Source organism: Hemicordylus capensis, chromosome 4 (genome assembly GCF_027244095.1).
Source record: "Hemicordylus capensis ecotype Gifberg chromosome 4, rHemCap1.1.pri, whole genome shotgun sequence".
NCBI lineage: Eukaryota > Metazoa > Chordata > Lepidosauria > Squamata > Cordylidae > Hemicordylus > Hemicordylus capensis.
The window spans coordinates 76,194,835-76,212,952 of NC_069660.1; the positions used below are offsets into that span (position 1 = coordinate 76,194,835).

At 44.7% G+C, this 18,118-nt stretch overlaps 1 protein-coding gene across 3 annotated transcripts in view; it reads left to right on the plus strand.

Moving 5' to 3' along the window:
* BAK1 (BCL2 antagonist/killer 1) overlaps positions 1–18,118 on the plus strand; it is an 80,098-nt gene that overhangs the window by 3,595 nt on the left and 58,385 nt on the right. For 2 of the 3 annotated variants that reach the window (XM_053249913.1, XM_053249915.1), the window contains exons 1-2: positions 1,293–1,379; positions 1,463–1,642. The gene's annotated coding sequence lies outside the window, so the exon portion shown is untranslated. Of the gene's footprint in view, positions 1–1,292; positions 1,380–1,462; positions 1,643–18,118 lie in introns of those variants that run through there. The other variant, XM_053249914.1, reaches the window with a different exon arrangement.

Below are 18,118 nucleotides of genomic sequence, written 5' to 3' on the forward strand. Positions count from 1 at the left end.
CCACCCTGCCACACACACACACTGGGGTACTCAGTTTATTTTTTAGGTATGTTTGATGTGTTTAGATTATTTGGTGTGTTCATTACACATCTTCATTTCTTCTGTTCATTTTGACCCCGCTGCTTTGCGGGTGGGAGTGGGGAATTAGTGGCATCCCATGTGCCAGCTACCACCCCCACCCCCCAACTAGCAAGCCACTTGGTACTCAGTTCATATTTTAGAAATTTTGGAGGTGTTTAGATTCTTTGGTATGTAATAAATCCTAATAGGGATTCATTATGAGGGAAGGTTATTAGACACCAAAGGATGACACCAAAGACACCAGGTGATTGGCTGACAGAGGCGGAGAGAGTTCCAGAGCAGCAGGGAGTTTTGCGGGGCGGCTGGAAAGCAGTTTGACAGTTGGCTCAGGGGCGCCGTGAAGCGGCAGGTAGCAGGGAGCTCGGAGGATGTCAGGCGAGCGGGCGACAGTCCTTGGCAGTGGCAGGGGGAAGCAAGGATTGCGAGACAGAGATAGAAAGACGGAGGACAGAGAGAGAGAGTTGCAGGGGGAGAGGGGCGAGTGAGAGAGTTGTGGGGGGAGGGCGAGCAAGAGAATTGCGGGGGGAGAGCAAGAGTTGTAGGGGGAGAGGGTGAGCAAGAGAGTTGTGGGGGGAGAGCGAGAGTTGCAGGGGGAGAGGATGAGCGAGTGAGTTGCGGGGGAGGGCAGGCGAGAGAATTGCGGGGGAGAGCGAGAGAGAGTTGCGGGGAAGAGGGTGAAAGAGAGAGTTGCGGGGGGAGAGGGCGAGCGAGAGTGTTGCGGGGGGAGAGGGTGAGAGAGAGTTGCAGGGGAGAGGGCGAGCGAGAGCGTTGCGGGGGGAGGGCGAGCGAGAGCGTTGCGGGGGGAGGGCGAGCGAGAGCGTTGCAAGGGGGAAGGCGAGCAAGCGAGTTGCGGAGGAGGGGGAGCAAAAAAGTTGCGGGGCGGTGGCATGAGCAAACAAGAGAATTGCGGGGGCTGGGAGAGCGAGCGAGAGAGTTGTGGGTGGGGGATGCCACAGGCTCAGAAACCACCGCACAGATGCTCTGTGCAGGGTCAGCTAGTTTCCTATTATTCCCTATTGGCAAGCAGTGATCTCTTATTGTTCCCTATTGGCAAGCAGTGACCTTCCGTTGTTTCCTATTGGCAAGCCGTGATCTCCTATGGTTCCCTATTGGCAAGCAGTGATGTTCCTTTTGTTTCCTGTTGGCGTTCCTAGGTTTTCTATTGTCCCCTATTGGCAAACATGCATTCCCGCATTCCCTATTGGCAAGTGGTTTAGTATCACCAGATAAAGGATCTTCAGTTCTATGATAACCCTGCCCGCTGACAAAAAAAACCAGACAAAAGAGATTAATTTAGGGTGAGTTGTTCATAGCCTTCTCCTAGTTTGGAAACCTAGCTATGGTTTCCGGGCTGACTTCAGCCCTTCCTTTCACGTTCAAGGTGGCCCCTCCTAACTATAAAAGAAACGAGAGAGATTGGAGAGAAAGAGAAGCAGGAAGGCGGCGGAGACGGATGTGGTAATTTGGGAGGACAACGGAACCAAATCTGATTTTCGAATAGCAGCATAGCATCCGAAGACGTTTGCTCGCTGCAGAGAAACAGCAAACAACCAGAAGCCGGGTGAGTTAAAACAGCTAAGCCTAGCGGAGATCGGTGGAAGCAGGACGGAGGGTTTGGAACGTCCAATGGATGGGAGAGTTTTTCTGTTTTGGGGTGGTTTTTTTTCCCTTGGCATCTTCTAATAGTGAGACATTTGTCAGGATCCGCCGCCGTTTTCCATAGTGGAGGCGAAGAATTCAGACCCTTCCTGGGCTGAAAGAGAATTGTGATGCTGCCGGTTTGAGGGCTTCACGACGGGGAGTGGTGGCAGGCAAAGCCCCAAACGGCGCTAGCTAGCCTCCCCTCTTAAGGGCCTGCCTGCCAGTATTCTCTGGGTGGCTAACGGAATTTCCTGTTTGATCGTTCCCACGTGCAAGCGGTAGCTGCGCTGAGCGATCAGCTAACGGTGCACGGCAATCTGGACACCAAACCAAATGTTTTATAAGCGTTGCCCCGAGGAGCAGCAGGGCCTTGGCTGGAAGAGGTAGCGAGGTTCCCGAGCAGGCACGGGGCTTGTCTAGACGTGCCGACTCAAGATCACGAAGGACACTCGACTGACATCTTAAAAACTATTAAGCATCCTGTTGTGTACCTTCCTTGTCTGGGTTACAGTGAGGTTACAGTATGACACAGAGAACACACCTGCGCTTCTCCGTTCATGTCCAAGGCCACTTTGCAAGTCAATTTAATCTTGCATTAGGTCACTCAAGTGCTCTCCATCTGGGTCACCCGTAGCTTTGGTTTGTCTAGATATTATGATCCCCCACCACTCTGTTTTCTTCCGCGGTTTGTTTTGTATTTGTAATGGCTGCGTCATCCTCTCTTTGCCAAGAACTTCTATTCTGAATCAAAAACTGTTCATTCAACTCCGTTTGCAGCCCAGTTATGTGTGATAAATATGTCTCAGGCTGGGCTGCAAAAGAGATGGAATAAACAAAAATTAGTTCATAGTGCCTACTGAGTACTTAATGATAATTTTTATTATTTTATTTATTTATTCATTAGATAATAGATATTTTAGATAGATATCCTGGCAACCATAGAGCCCTGTGGTTTTCTTTGGTAGAATACAGGAGGGGTGTGCCATTGCTGCCTCCCACACAGTGTGAGATGATGTCTTTCAGCATCTTCCTATATCGCTGCTGCCCGATATAGGTGTTTCCCATAGTTTGGGAAACACCTATATAGTTTGGGAAACATACCAGCGGGGATTCAGACTGACTTAGATTTGAACCGGTAGTCGAGCCATTACCCCGCTGTGCCATTAGGTGGCTGATTTTGGTAGTACTGACTTCCTATTATAAGTATATAGGGTTGCAGTGTTTTATGCTGGTTTTTCTGGGCTGTACACAGTTACTACTGGATTTTCTAGTGGCAACTAAACTTGATACACTAACACTGGTAAAAATTCAAAGCCTGCTGTATTGAAGGCATTTCCAGTGGTCACTCCTGATAATAATCATTATAATTATAATTATTATTTATTTATTCAATTTCTATACTGCCCTTACAAAAATGGCTCAGGGCGGTTTACACAGAGAAATACATAATTAATTAATTAGTAAGTAAGTAAGAAAGATGGATCCCTGTCCCCAAAGGGCTCACAATCTAAAAAGAAACACAAGATAGACACCAACAACAGTCACTGGAGGTACTGTGCTGGGAATGGATAAGGCCAGTTACTCTCCCCCTGCTAAATAAAGAGAATCACCACGTTAAAAGGTGCCTCTTTGCCAAGTTAGCAGGGGTGCTGGAGAAGGTGAGAGAAGTATGGCATGCCAGTTACAGTGCAATCCTGTGCATGTTTGAATGAAAGTAAGTCCTGCTGGTCAATGATGCTTACTCCCATCTAAGTATTCATAGGATAGCAGCTTTAAAGATGTAGCATGATGATTTAGCCACAGTAAGTCAATGATTAAAATATAAAGTGGTGTTTGCCTTCTATATAAATGAAGCTTACACCATCCCTGTATTAGAGAAGAGTAAAAGGACTTATTTTAATTCTGTTTTTAAAAAGTTATATTCTGCCTTTTTATACATGATATTCAAGACAACTAACATCTGATTAAAAACAATATTAATTGAATTGTTCTTTCTAGCAACATAAAACATTAAATACAAAACCAAGGAGCAGAGGACTCAAAACCAATTAAACCAAGTTGAAAGCTTTCCAAATGAGAGAAGGCTTTACTCCACAATGGAAAGCTATTAGCAAAGGTGCTAATAGCAAAGGGGACAAACACATTCCTCTTGGTAGGGAGTTCCAAAGTCTGGGTAAGCCTGAAATTTTATCTTCTGATGCCTGAATCTTTGCAGGTGGGATGTCTTCTAGAGAGCACTAAGCCAAAGAGTAACATTCCTCAAATGTCACTCTATGAAGAGTAATATTTGTATATCCTGGCAAGTTATATTTGTCTCCCTGTGGTGCTGGTGCTGCTACTACTATGTGTATCTGCCAGCCAAAATAGTTCTTGACAGGAAAGGGTTTTTCAGTGTAGTATGGCATGGTTCATGGTGTCTCATAATGTAAATCAAAAGTAAATAGTATTTTCCAGGAAAGGCCATGAGAATCAAACATGTTCAAATGAAAAATGCCCACACATGCTTACAGAGCTGAAGTGGGTGAAAAGTCTCACCCTGGTGAGACTCATCCCTTCAACCAAGCCTTGCCAACAGTGATGGCAGGTGCTTCTGTGAGCGACAGCTTGAGGTGTTTCTATATTGGGTTTCCCTATGCAGAAAATGCTGTAACTTTAAGTGGCTAATCAATAGAGTGAGTGACACACCAGGATGGGACTTCTGACCCACTTCAGTTCTGTAAGCATGTTCGGACATTTTTCTTTTGAACGCCTGAACAGTGGTGTTCTTTTCTACCCATCCTTATACCATTAATAGAGCCATTCTTGTGTTTCCTTACTGACACAAACATTCTTCATTTACTAGAATTGCAGCTGTATCCTGGCAAGTCCTATTGATGTCAGTGATATTTACTTTCTAGTACATATGTTTATGTGTTCTGCCTCAAATTCAAAATAAGAAGCTATTTCTGGAAGGTTTTGCAAAGTTGTTAGAATGATTTCTATACTGTTTTGAACAGAGATGCTGGGGCAAATGGTGGCTATGGTAGGAGGAAAGAAAAATGGTTAAGAGACAAACGTTTGGTGTTACGGTAGTCCCTGGAAAGCCAATTTAAGATCAAACTTCACAATAAGAGGGAAGGACTATGTTAATGTATGGGCTTCTTCACAAAATGCAGTTTGGCCAACCATTTTTTAAAAGGCAAACTAAGATAAACAGCAGGAGAGCAGGGAAGCCCTAACCCCCTGCCGATGAGGTTCTTAAAGGCATCTGGTGGGCCATTGTATGAAACAGGATGCTGGTCTGATAGGCCTTGAGCCTGATCCAGCAGGGCTGTGCTTACGTTCTTCATATTTTATAGAAGCAAGTTTGGATAGCCAGGGCATATGAAAACCTTTTGGGTGTAATACTGACACTCTTCATCAGGTTTTAGCTATACCAAACAATTAAACCAAATTAAATTTCCCTTTCTCTAGTTTGTATTGGGAGTGTACATGTGATATTTTCTTTTAAAAAGAAAAAAGTTGAATTTTGTTCAAGCATAACAACTTTTCTTGCTATTTATTCAAGCATGACAAGTCTATCCACTGTGCAGTAAATATAAATCAAAGAATCTGCCTTAGAATGTTTGTGCTCTGTTAACACTGCAAAGCACCACAAAATACATTCCTTTTGCAAATAAACTCATGGTAAGGGATAGTGGACTAACAAACAAATCCTACGCTAGGGTCACAGTTTTAAATTGGAGCAGACGCACAGTAGCTGCCAGCTTGTGATGAGTCATCATGTGCATTGACAGCCAGTAAAAAACCAGACTGTTTGGCATGCCACCAGCACACACATGCAGGTAGGTTTGTGATGGTGTACAAATAGCCTGACTGTATATGTGATTATACTGAAAGCTGCCACCTTACAACTGAGGATTGTGTACACTAGCCCAGAAGAAGGACAAACATTTGGATGTCTTCCTTATTTATTTAAAATATTTATGCCCCTCCAGTACAGCCTGCTATTCGGGGCAGCTTGCAACATTAATAAAGTAGATACAATATAGAACAATAAAAATCAATACAACTTAAAAAGCAAGAAGACTAGGCTAAAGCCTCATTTAAAAGTTACACATTTTAAAGGTTTCAAATTAAAAGTTATAAATAAAAAGCGAAAAACTAAAAAACTTACCAGATATGAGCAATGGATAAAATATTAAAAAGCCTCTCTAAAAAGAAGTGTCTTCTACTGTTTCTTATAAACACTGAGGGAGAGGACATAGCCAAGCTCTTCCAGGAGGGAGTGCCAAAGTCGAGGAGCCACAACCGAAAAGGCCCTGTCTCTAGTCCCCTCCAGCCAGATCTCTGTTAGTGGCAGAGCCATGAGCAGGGCCTGAGATGTCAAACAGAGGGCCCTGGCAAGTTGATATGGGCATATGCAGTCTGGCAGGTACCCTCGCCCCAAGCCATACTATAATTCATCTGCAAAAAGAATGGCTCTATTGTTAAAGGACTCCTTTGATTTAGATGCGCTTGTTTGGGCCTCTTTTTCTGTAACAAACGTCTCCATACACTTAAAACTGAGACATTCAAGTGCATCGCTAACTTGTTTTGAGATTGTCTGGCCAGATTTATTGTACTGTTTAAAACCGGAGAAAAGTGGAAGCCCGTTTAAAAATAGCCTTAAATCTAGGTCCCAAAGTCTTTGGGGAGTCTGGCTTCTAACCCACTGTAAGGTTGTTCACACAACCATCGTTGGGCTCAGGAAGTAGGGCGAGGGAGAGGCAGGGTTTAACCTACCTTCCCTGCAGAAGATCCAGGACGGCCCGAGCAGCACCACGCTTCCACCACATCATCTCTGCGGTGACTGGCACAGCATTCCAGAGGCTGGGGAAATGTTCCCGGGGCTCTGGGAATCCCACAATGTACCACGTGCTGAGCGCAGTGCATTGGGGGATTGCCCCATCAGGCAGGTGCTCTAGGTGCTCATCTCTGTCTCTCCTGGGACACGTGATCCCAGCAGTCGGGTTAAGGGCACACGCGCACCCTTAACCTCAGCAAAGAGCCAGGCTTAACAGTAGGGTTAGGCTGTGCAGGAGCGCCGGGATCTGTGCAGATCCTGGTGCTCTATACAAGCAGCTTAACCCAGGCTGGGCTGCCTTAGCCTGGGTTAGGCTGTCTGTGAGAACAGCCTTTGAGTTGAGCTCCCTACAGAGCTTTCTTGCCTTTCAGTTCGTGGCAGACTATAGGATACATGCGTTAAATGACATGTGTTAATCCACTGTACATGTGTTAATCCACTGTATGGATTAGTGGTGGGTGCCAGGATGGTAATATGAAGGAACTGAAGTATCTACTTTCTGTTGTATGGAAAGCCCAGTGGGTTGTTTCCTTTAAGGAAGTATGTGCATTTCCTAGAAAAGAATCATGTACCTGGGTGGTGCCACGGAGTTGATCTGCCACTCGCAGCAAACAAAGTGCTGTAAATAACTGAGCTTGGGTCCTTGCTATTGCTTGTTGAGAGATTGAAGATGACTAATGAGGTGTCCCTGTGGCTATCTATTTATCCTTACATTAATTAACCTGTCAGTTACCCTCATGGCTTCAAGACAGTGTCAGTAAATATAATTGCCCCAGAATGCTGGAACCATGTGTGTTTGATTATTAGCGATTTCATATGTACCAATTCCAAAACTTCCTTCCCTATGCTGTCATATACACAAGTCTATTTTAAACACGATCCCCTTGTTTTGGTAGCCTCTATCAGTCGAATATTACCAGGCTGCTCAGATTTCAAATATACCCTGAATTCCCATATTGTTCTTTATGCACCACTTTTGCTAAAGTCCTTCAGAAAGCAAAGAGATCCCTGTCTAAGAAACTTGGACGCAAAGGGAAATATGGGAGGCGTTTACGAAGCGTGCTGCTCGATATACTGCGTATTGTGGGAGCTGGCAACAGAGCTAAGGCAAAGGTCAGTTTTACAATTGGCCTGAAGTAGTGCTTCATGACACGCACCCTCTGGCAAAAGATAAGCAGGCTTGCTGCCTCCCTGGCAGGGCTGCTATATCCACATGCTTGCTGCCAGTTCCTGGTCCCTGGGAATTTCCTCCCTCTTTTCCCCCTCTGGAAGCAAACATCATTGGAGTGTTCTGGATCAACCTTTTCCTGGCTGACTGAGATTAACTTTAGAACCAAATATTTGTATTTGTAAATATTTGTCTTATTGGTAAATAGGCAAAGCTCCCATCCTGTACTACTTTCATTCACTGGTGGCACTTAATAAGACAGTAGGGAAGCATGTTCATGAACCATTTAGGAGGCCCCGTTATGGACCTGTGAACCGGTTCGAAGGAGTAGTGGTTCGGCGGCGGGGGGGGTACCCTTAAGGAGCAGGGAGGGTGCTCTGGCCCCGCCCCCAGCCACGTTTCCCCTCCCGGCACTGTGTTTAAAAATGGTCCCACGGAGCGGCAGTGTACTTCCTTGCAGCGTGCGCACCGGGCACTTCCAGTCCAACATGCATCGGGGTGACAAAGAGGTACGCTGCTGCCCTGCGGGACCATTTTTAAACACAGCACTGGCAGGGAAAATGTGGCGGGGGGAGAGCACCTTCCTTGCTCCTTAAAGGTACCCCCCCCGGGCGTGCACATCCCTATAAGACAGTATTCATGCAGAAATAGCCTTGTGATCCATGTTAGTTAATCTGTAATACCTACCAGCCATATCACTGATAATCACTGATATATAATATCCATAATCCTTTCATCCATAAATATGCACTAAAAGAGTGAAAGAGTCATGATGTGGCCTAAGGGTCTTACTGTATGTTAATACAATCTGAAATGTTCTTACTGGAAACATTTTCTCTTTCCCTCGTCCGCATACATGAAGTTCTTTAAGTCCTTGAAATGTGCTATATAACTGCTGAATATTATTAGAATAATTTCACAGACTAGCATTACTTTTGTCTATAAACTATCAGATTCTATTAGGCCAGAGGAAAAGAGATGGGTGCCAAAAGGAGAATTAACTTCTTTAAACCATTACAGCTAATTTAGTAGCACTGAGTAATAGGCACACAAGGGGTTTGCAAACAGGAATTGCAACCCTGAAGAAAAACAGATACCTTCCAGCCTGGGTGCCTGACTTCCACTGATCAAGATTCTAATGAACACCACAAATCATATACCCTATGAGTTCACACTCACACACACACACGGTTTAAAATGATTCTGAAGTTGTGGGTAGGGATGTGCATGAACCATGAACACTGGGCAGTTCAAATGTTCGGCAGGGGTGGGGGGTAGGACTTTAAGGGTGGGGGAGGGTGCACTTACCCGTCCCCACTTTTCCCCCTCCGGTGCTGGAGTTCTGTAAAATCCCTCGAGGCAGCAACATACCTCCCTGCTGCCCCTTCCCCTCTTCAGCCAGAAGTGGCCGGAAGTGCCGGGTGCGCATGCACATTGCACACGCGCTCACACATGTCAAACTGGCTTGTGCAAGATCGCGACGTGCACACGCATGCCCGGTACTTGCGGCTACTTCTGGCCGAAGAGGGGAAGGGGTGACAGGGAGGTACGGTGCTGCCCTGAGGGATTTTATAGAACTCCAGCACCGGGAGGGGGGGAAGCAGGGGGAAGGTTAAGTGTACCCTCCTCCACCCTTAAAGTCCTGCCTCCACCCCTTCAAGCCACCCCCGCCCGGTTCCATGCACATCCCTACTTGTGGGCATGGCAGCTTCAACTGAACTGGAAAAAGTGAGGACCTGCAGTGATCGATGATATTCATGCCATGGAAGTATGAAACCTGATGTCCAATCTTAGATATTGCAAAGTTGTGTCCTCGGTTCGGTGTCAACTCCTGGCGACCACAGAGCCATGTGGTTTTCTTTGGTAGAATACAGGAGGGGTTTACCATTGCTTCCTCCCGCTCAGTGTGAGATGATGCCTTTCGGCATCTTCCTATATCGCTGCTGCCCGATATAGATGTTTCCCATAGTCTGGGAAATATAGCAGTGGGGATTCGAACTAGCAACCTCTGGCTGGCTAGGCAAGTCATTTTCCCACTGTGCCATTAGGATATTGTACTGTCCTACAAAATCATAACTGAGGATTCGTGTTAGAGTTAACAAGAATTTAACATGTTCCTCTGAGCATATGGTGACCTCTTTTACTGCAACAGGCAAAAACTACAATCAACAAAATTAGTTTTTTTTAAAAAAAGATGATTTTGATCTACCTGTTCTAGATGCGGGTCACACTTCCCCAAAAGGAACAGGTTCGTAGTCTGGGAGTACTTCTGGATCAACACCTCTCCCTGGTTTCTCAGGTTGTGGCGGTGGCAAGGGGTGCTTTCTATCAGCTTCGGCTGATACACCAGCTACACCCATTTCTCAAGATTAATGACCTCAAAACAGTGGTACATTTGTTGATAACCTCCAGACTTGACTTCTGTAATGCACTCTACGTGGGGCTGTCTTTGTATGTAGTCCGTAAACTTCAGTTGGTTCAGAATGCGGCAGCCAGGTTGGTCTCTGGGTCATCTCGGAGAGACCACGTTACTCCTCTGTTGATGGAGCTACACTGGTTGCCCATAGGTTTCCGGGCAAAATACAAAGTGCTAGTTAAAGCCCTAAACAGCTTAGGCCCTGTGTATTTAAAAGAGTGCCTTCTTTGCTATGAGTCCCACCACCCATGGAGGTCACTTGAGGAGGTCTGTCTCCAGTTGCCGCCAACTCGTTTGGTGGCTACACAGAGACGGGCCTTCTCAGCTGCTGCCCCAAGATTGTGGAATGCACTCCCTACTAAGATACGAGCCTCCCCATCGCTGGCAATTTTAAAAAAACTTCTGAAAACACATCTCTTCAACCAAGCTTTCTCAGCTTTTTAAAGCTTGTTTTTAAATTGTTCTGGCTATTTAATTGTTAATTATTGTTTTTATGATGTTTTATCATTTCTGTTTTAACTGTTAATTGATTTTAATGGAGTTTTAATGTAAACTGCCCTGAACCTTTTGGAAGGGCGGTATAAAATTTTTAATAATTAATAAATAAGTAAATAAATAAATAAATAAAAGAGTTGATAGCACTCACTATATGCTCAGAGGCACATCTTGTTACCAAATGCCCAGCTTTTACTGTTAGCACTAGCGTTTGCAGATTGGAGCATGAAGGACCTAGCCAAATTGTATTTCTGTGCTTACTGAATTTCCGTGTATTTAAAATGGAGGACCCCGTAAGTGCCAGACTTAATATAGATGTGTTCGGTACAAGGAAAGTGAAAATACTGTTTTAGCATTGCTACGCATTATAAAGAGGCAGACATGAGTGCTTGGGTTTAAAACAAGCAACAATTTTATTTGACAAACAGCAAAGTTGTGGCTTCTTTTAAATGAGGTGCAAAAGTACATTAATTACCATTTTGTGCTTCGTTATATAATGAGTGATACGTTGCTTATACCTACTGTATGAAGAATGCCCACTTACTGCATTGTATGGTGGCTGAATTCTGGTTGTGTTCTTTAAAAAAATTTTAATACATACATATAACCACGATAACACTAAAGATATGTTTCTGAGCAAAATATAAGGTACTGGTTATTGCCTATAAAGCCCTAAACAGCTTAGGCCCTAGATATTTAAGAGAACGTCTTCTTCGCCATGAGCCCCATTGCCTGTTAAGATCATCTGGAGAGGTTCGTCTGCCGTTGCCACCAACTCGTCTGGCAGCTACAAGAATGGGCCTTCTCCGTTTCTGCCCCCGGACTGTGGAATACACTCCCTGTTGAAATAAGAGCCATCCTATCTCTGGCAACTTTTTAAAAAGGCACTCAAGACATAATTATTCACCCAGGCTTTTAATTAGATATATAGTTTTAATGTGGGGTTTTAAATGATTTTAATGTTTAAATGATTTTAATTGTAAACCACCCAGTTTTGGGTGATATAGAAATATGTTAAATAAATTAATTAATAATATAAAGACCCTAGACAAATATTGGCTTTCGTCTGCCTGCATGTCCTCTGATTATAAAACAACTTCGCCAACAACAATCCTGTGAGGTAGCTTAGCCTGAGAGAGAAAATGCAGTGCTTATCCGATTCCCTTCCAGTCCATACTTATCCGCAACAACCCTGTGAGATAGTTTAGGTAGCAATTTACACTGCTGAGACAAGAAGTTTGTCAGCCATTTCCCACCAACTGGGTATTAGGGATGTGCACGAACCGGTTCGGGGGTCCTTTTACAGACCGCCGAACCAGTTCAAAAGGTCTGGTGTTCAGCCGAACTGGCAGCAGCAGGGGGAGTTATCTTTTAAGCAGGAGGGAGGGTGCTCTCCCCCCCGCCCTGGTGCATGTGCATACGTCACCCATGTGCACCGGGGGGCGGGGTAAGGGCCTGCTGCCAGCCACTTCCGGTAGGACGCTGACCGGGGTGGCAAGGAGGTACACAGCTGCCCTGCGCCCGAAGTTTTGGTCGCAGCGGAGGGGGAAGAGCACCCTCCCTCCTGCTGAAAGGTAACCCCACCCCCTGCTGCCACCAGTTTGGCACACATCCCTACCGGGGATAACTGTTTCAGCCTCCTCCATGGCCATGGTTCTTCTATCAGCTCTAGCAATCCTTTTTCTCACCCATGCTCTTATTGCCTCTCTTCATCTGTCCAAAGGTCAGGAACTTAGTTACAAGAGTGAGTGAGAGAGAGAGGAATTAAAATATCCCTCCCTCTCCACTCCAGTCAACTAAGCTGCGGGTTTGCCCTCCCGCTTTCTCTCTCCTCACAAATGTTCTATAGAATCTTCTTGGCGGACTGAGCACATGCGAATCTGATATTACCATAGAATATCAGAGTGATTGAATAGGAGAGTGATTGTCTTAATTTGTTGAAATGCAAAACATATGTATTTCAAACACACACAGAAAGATTATCGAAAAAGATTTTTTTCTGAGAATACTGAGGCAGTGCAGGTTTCACTATTAGTTAGCAAATCTTCAACTGTAAATATATGGGGTGGGAAGATTAATATTTCGTGTGTGTTTTTCAACTTCTGCTTCTCATAGCTTAGCTATTTTTCCATGGATTTATTAAAGAACTGTACAGCAGGCAGTTCTGAGCTTTAAAATGCCTGTGCCAGCATGAATAGTGCTAAAGGAAAGCTTTGAGAAACCGTGGAAGGTCAAGTGAAATAACATGACAGAATGCTGTTTTACTTCTCTGCCCATAATACACAGGCTCTCCTATGCCTATATAATTCAAATATTGTCATTCACACAACCAAAATCCTTGGGGCTAGGGAGGGCTGGGAGGGAAGGCAGGATTATTCCTTCCTTCTTCCTCACTAGCAGGTTCCTTCCCTGCTTTGCCATGCTGCTTGCCCACACGATTGCCACTGCATAGCAATCCAAAACTGGTGAGAACGAGGCCCAGACTCCAAGAATCCAACAGTGTCGGTTGCCAAGATGCTACTTCGTCCCAGCTCTATGGTCGAGTTGGCTGTCGGTGGCAGCCAGCAGCCCGCTCACCCATATAACTGGATGGTGAGATTCGAGGGTCCACATGTGCCCTCCGACCTCACTTTTCGCCCAGCACTCAACACAACCAGCTCTATCTAGGCAGGTCTGTGCAAGCCTGGTTAGGGCTGGTCGTGTGGAACGATCTTATTATTGTTGCAGAGTGTGTTCTGTCTGTGTGGACTGCAGAGCAAACACCAGTGAAAGGTTTTTAAGATAACTTTACCTGGGAGACAAAGGCACTCAGAGGTCAGTACTGAACGTGCTGATTCATAAACAAAGGAACAGGAATAAACAAGAAGTAGCATAGAAACTCCTAGCTAGCCAAACCAATACAGAGGAAACTATAGTGCTCCCTCTGGCTTTATAAGTAGATTGCATGCAAACTATACATAAGAACAGACCTGCTGGATCAGGCCCAAGGCCCATCTAGTCCAGCTTCCTGTTTCACACAGTGGCCCACCAGAAACCACTGGAAGCCTACAGGCAGGAGTTGAGGGCATGCCCTCTCTCCTGCTGTTACTCCCCTGCAACTGGTACTCAGAGGCATCCTGCCTCTGAGGCTGGAGGTAGCCTATAGCCCTCCAACAAGTAGCCAATGATAGACCTCTCCTCCATGAAATTATCCAAGCCCCTCTTAAAACCATCCAGACTGTTGGCTGTCACCACATCTTGTGGCAGAGCTAAACTGCTGCTGTTGCATATCCCCTGGCAGAAGACAGAAGAGCCCCTGGTGGCGCAGTGGTAAACCAGAAGGTTACAAGTTCGATCCTGACCAGAAGGTTACAAGTTCGATCCTGACCAGGGGCTCAAGGTTGACTCAGCCTTCCATCCTTCCGAGGTCGGTAAAATGAGTACCCAGAATGTTGGGGGCAATATGCTAAATCATTGTAAACCGCTTAGAGAGCTCCGGCTATAGAGCGGTATATAAATGTAAGTGCTATTGCTATTGCTATCCCAACAGTTATATTGTATATGGACATGCCGACCACTTGTATGCTTGACCCTGGCTCTTCATGGCTTATTAAGTCTCATATGGAGGGAATTTTTAGCTGGGTCCAGCAGGTTTTAAACACCTCATTGAGAGAGAGAGGGTGGCCCCAGCTCCATTGACAGAAGCGGCTATTTGACCACTCCTAAAGAAACCCAGTCTGGCCCTGAGGCTGTAAACAACTACCCTGTTTCCCCGAAAGTAAGACCTAGCAGTAATTTCTGATGTACCGCTAATTGCCCTAGTGCATTTTTGGGGGCTAAAATTAATATAAGACACTGTCTTATTTTTGGGGAAACACGGTATACACCTGTGGCTAATATCCCTTCCTGGGCACGGTTCTTGAGCATGTAGTGGGTGACCAGCTCCAGACACTCTTGAGGAAATGGACTATCTAGAGCCATTTCAATTGGGCTTCAGGCCCATCTTTGGAACTGAAACTGCTTTGGTCACCCAAAATTTCCAGGCCCAATTACTCATGCCACAGTTACTCATGCTGTAGTCATGCCAAAGTTGCTCATGCCAAAGTTGCTTATGCTCCCACTTAGATCACTGCAATGCATTGTAGATGGGGCTCCCTTTGAAAATGGCCCAGAAACTGCATCTGGTATAAAATAGGAAGATTACTAACTGGGTCTGGACATTTTGATTATATTATGCCTGTGCTTCGTCAACTGCACTGGCTCCCAGTCTGTTTCCAGGCCCAATTCAAAGTGCTGGTTTTAACCTTTAAAGCCCTAAATGGCTTGGGACTAGGTTACCTGAGAGAGTGTCTTGCCCCATATGTCTCAAATCATTCCTTAAGATCTTCTTCGGAGGTCCTCCTCCAGATGCCCCTGACAAACAAAGTGAGGCAGGTGACTACTAGGGAGAGGGCCTTTTTGGTGGTTGTGCTCCTGTAACAATCAGCCAGTAACAGCCTCTCCTTTTCCCTAAAGAGTGAACTGGAAGTGAACCCTGTCCTAACTGACAGGCTGGTAAATCAACACACCAGCTGGGTGGGACCAATCAGCACACCAAGTGGGTGGGACCTAGGGGATCATGAAGAGGAAGAGAAGGTTTTCTTTGTTCAGAAGCAGCTAGGTGGGAGAGGGACAGGTAGAAGGCTTAGTGAGGAGCAATGAAATTTTGCTGCCTCATGGTCAAAAGCTAGCCTGGAGAATTCTCTCATGGAAGGACCTCTGCAGATCCTTGAAGACAGCATTGCAGGAAGCCTGGTTCTCATCAGGTGGTGGGTGAGTTTTCAGGGAAACAAGGATTCAGCCTAGGGAACAGTTTGTTAGTCAGTTTGCATTAGGCTTTTAGTTTCCTTTCGTGTGCTCTGTATATCCTTACAACTGGTCTAGGACTGTGTACCTGTAATGTAACTAAGCTAAGAAACAATAGCCTGTGCCCATCCATCCAGGGCATTGTAAAAGATTCTCTAAGCTTTTAAAAGTAACTTTGTGTTTTCCTACATTCCAGTTTTTTACAACTGGGTAACCACAGTCTTTAAAGTGTGCCACCCCAAATATCATCTAGGTTGCTTTTTGAAGTATTCTTGCAACAACTGAGTGTTTCTTTTACCTGTAATTAAAAGCTGAGAGAACCTCATACAGAAGCTGTCTGTAGTATTTTGAATAAAGTTTATTTTTCTTTTTTGTTCTTTGCAATTTTAACAAGTCTCTTTGAGTGGATTTTTAACTCAGGAAAGGGGGCTGGGAAGGGTTTTCACTGGTGCAAAACACACCTCAGATCATTCAGCAACCTACCAGTTTTCTCACCACATGTAAGTTTGCACGTGGAAGGCTTTTGTACTCTTCCAATAGTAAGAGAAGGAGAGTTTCCCTGGAAATTCACCCAAGCTGGTGGGGTGGGGGATAAACTCTGTTGATAATCAGGTGTGGTGTCAGTGTATTATCTACCAGGAATCCAGGAAAGTTTTTTGGGAAGCAGCCTTTGTTCTGGAAAGCATGGAGGGAATGATTCAGCATTTTCCTTCCCCTCATGTGGGTTTGTTCTGAGACAACAGCTTGGTAAATCTGCTACAACTCCGTTTATGGAATAGCCTCCCCAGTGAGAATCATTTGGCTTCATCACTTTGTTCTTTTAGATTCCAGGTAAAGAACTTTTTGTTCACTCAAGCCTTTTATGTTTTAAACTTAAATTTTTTGATGTAATTGTAACTGATTTTTTTAAAAAGTTTTTTAAAATTATTGTTGTATTTTGTACCCCCCTGCCCTTTTAACCTACTTTCCAGTAGGCTTATGAGATCACCCTGCATTCTGTGTGTGTGTGTCCCCACCCATTAACTTTGCAACACCTGGACCAATATGAACCAAATTGAGTACAGTTGTAAGGACACATAGGGAAACCTCAACAGTGTAGTTTGTGATGATGTTATCCATCCCAGTCCAAGATGGAGGATGCATAAACTTTTGAGGTGCAAGTGGGCTCACTTGTGAACTGCTTAACCGATTGAACCAAATTTGCTACAGCTGTAGAGACATTTAGGGGCACTTCAATGGTGTAGTTTGTCATGATGTCATCCACCCCAGTTCAAGATGGTGGTTGTGTGAACATCTGAGGTGCAAACAGGCTAATTTGTGGACTGTCTAACCAATTTAAACCAAATTAGGTACAGTTGTAGTGAGTGACACACAGGGACACCTCAATGGCATAGTTTGTGACGATGTCATCCACACCAATTCAAGATGGTGGGATGTAAACTTTTGAGGTGCAAGTGGGCTCACTTGTGAACCGCTTAACTAATTTGAACCAAATCTGGTACAGCTGTAGGGACACATGGGGTACCCCAATGGTGTAGTTTGTGATGATGTCATCCACCTCGATCCAAGATGGCAAACGTGAACTTTTGAGGTGCAAGTGCACTAACTTGAGGACTGTCTAACTGATTTGAACCAAATCTGGTACAGTGGCACACAGGGACGCCTAAATGGTGTAGTTTGTAATGATGTCATCCACCCTGATCCAAGATGGTGGATGCATGAACATTTGAGGTGCAAGAGATCTAATTTGTGGACCTCAATTTGAACCAGATTTAGTCCAGTTGTAGAGTCTGTGAAACGAAAGTAAGCTGATTAGTTTTTACTAGAACAACTTGTTTGGTCTGTTATGATTTAATGTGTGTGTCTTATCTCATGTTTTAATGTTGTGTTGTAAGCCACCCAGATGACAATTTGTTATGGATTGGCTAACAAATAAAGTTTATAATTTCTTCTTTTTTTCTTCTTCTCTTGTTTAATTTAGTTAGTTTTATTTTATTGCGTCTTGTGTCTATCTTATTGTTGTAAGCCGCCCTGAGCAGTAGTGCACTGGAGGGGTGGGGTATAAATATTTTGAATAATAATAATAATTTATTTATTTATGTAGAGTGCACCCATCCAGGATGTCCTCCATAGATGAAGGCACCCTCCCAGTGCATCCCTTTATCACAGAAGTAGCTGGAGTACAGTTTAGAGGCCATTTGAATGGACATCCCCAACATATGATCAGGAGATCATCAAGAGATCCGTGGAGGATATCCTGACAGGCACACTCTCAGTGCGCCCCCTTCTTTTCATGTGCTTTACATGTATTGTTTAAACTGGCCCATGCTAATTTTAAATGTGCACCTAGGTACAGGCCCCCTCAAATGGAGAGCACAGATAGGAAGTGTACAACTGTATGTGTATTGAATGTAATGTGTGAATAGATGAGTAGAGATCTCTCTCTGTGTGTGTACTGTACACAGATTGCACATGTTTTGAACGTGATGTGTGAATAAGGCTATAATATTGATGCATATATTTCAACTGAAAGTGATTTGGAATCCTATGTGATATACATCACAACTTGGAGGAAAATTGTGGCACTAAACACTATGTGGAAGATACTGTCCTTTGTTTTTCCACCTGCCCCTCCCAAGTTCTGAGATTCTAATATCTCTCTCACCGT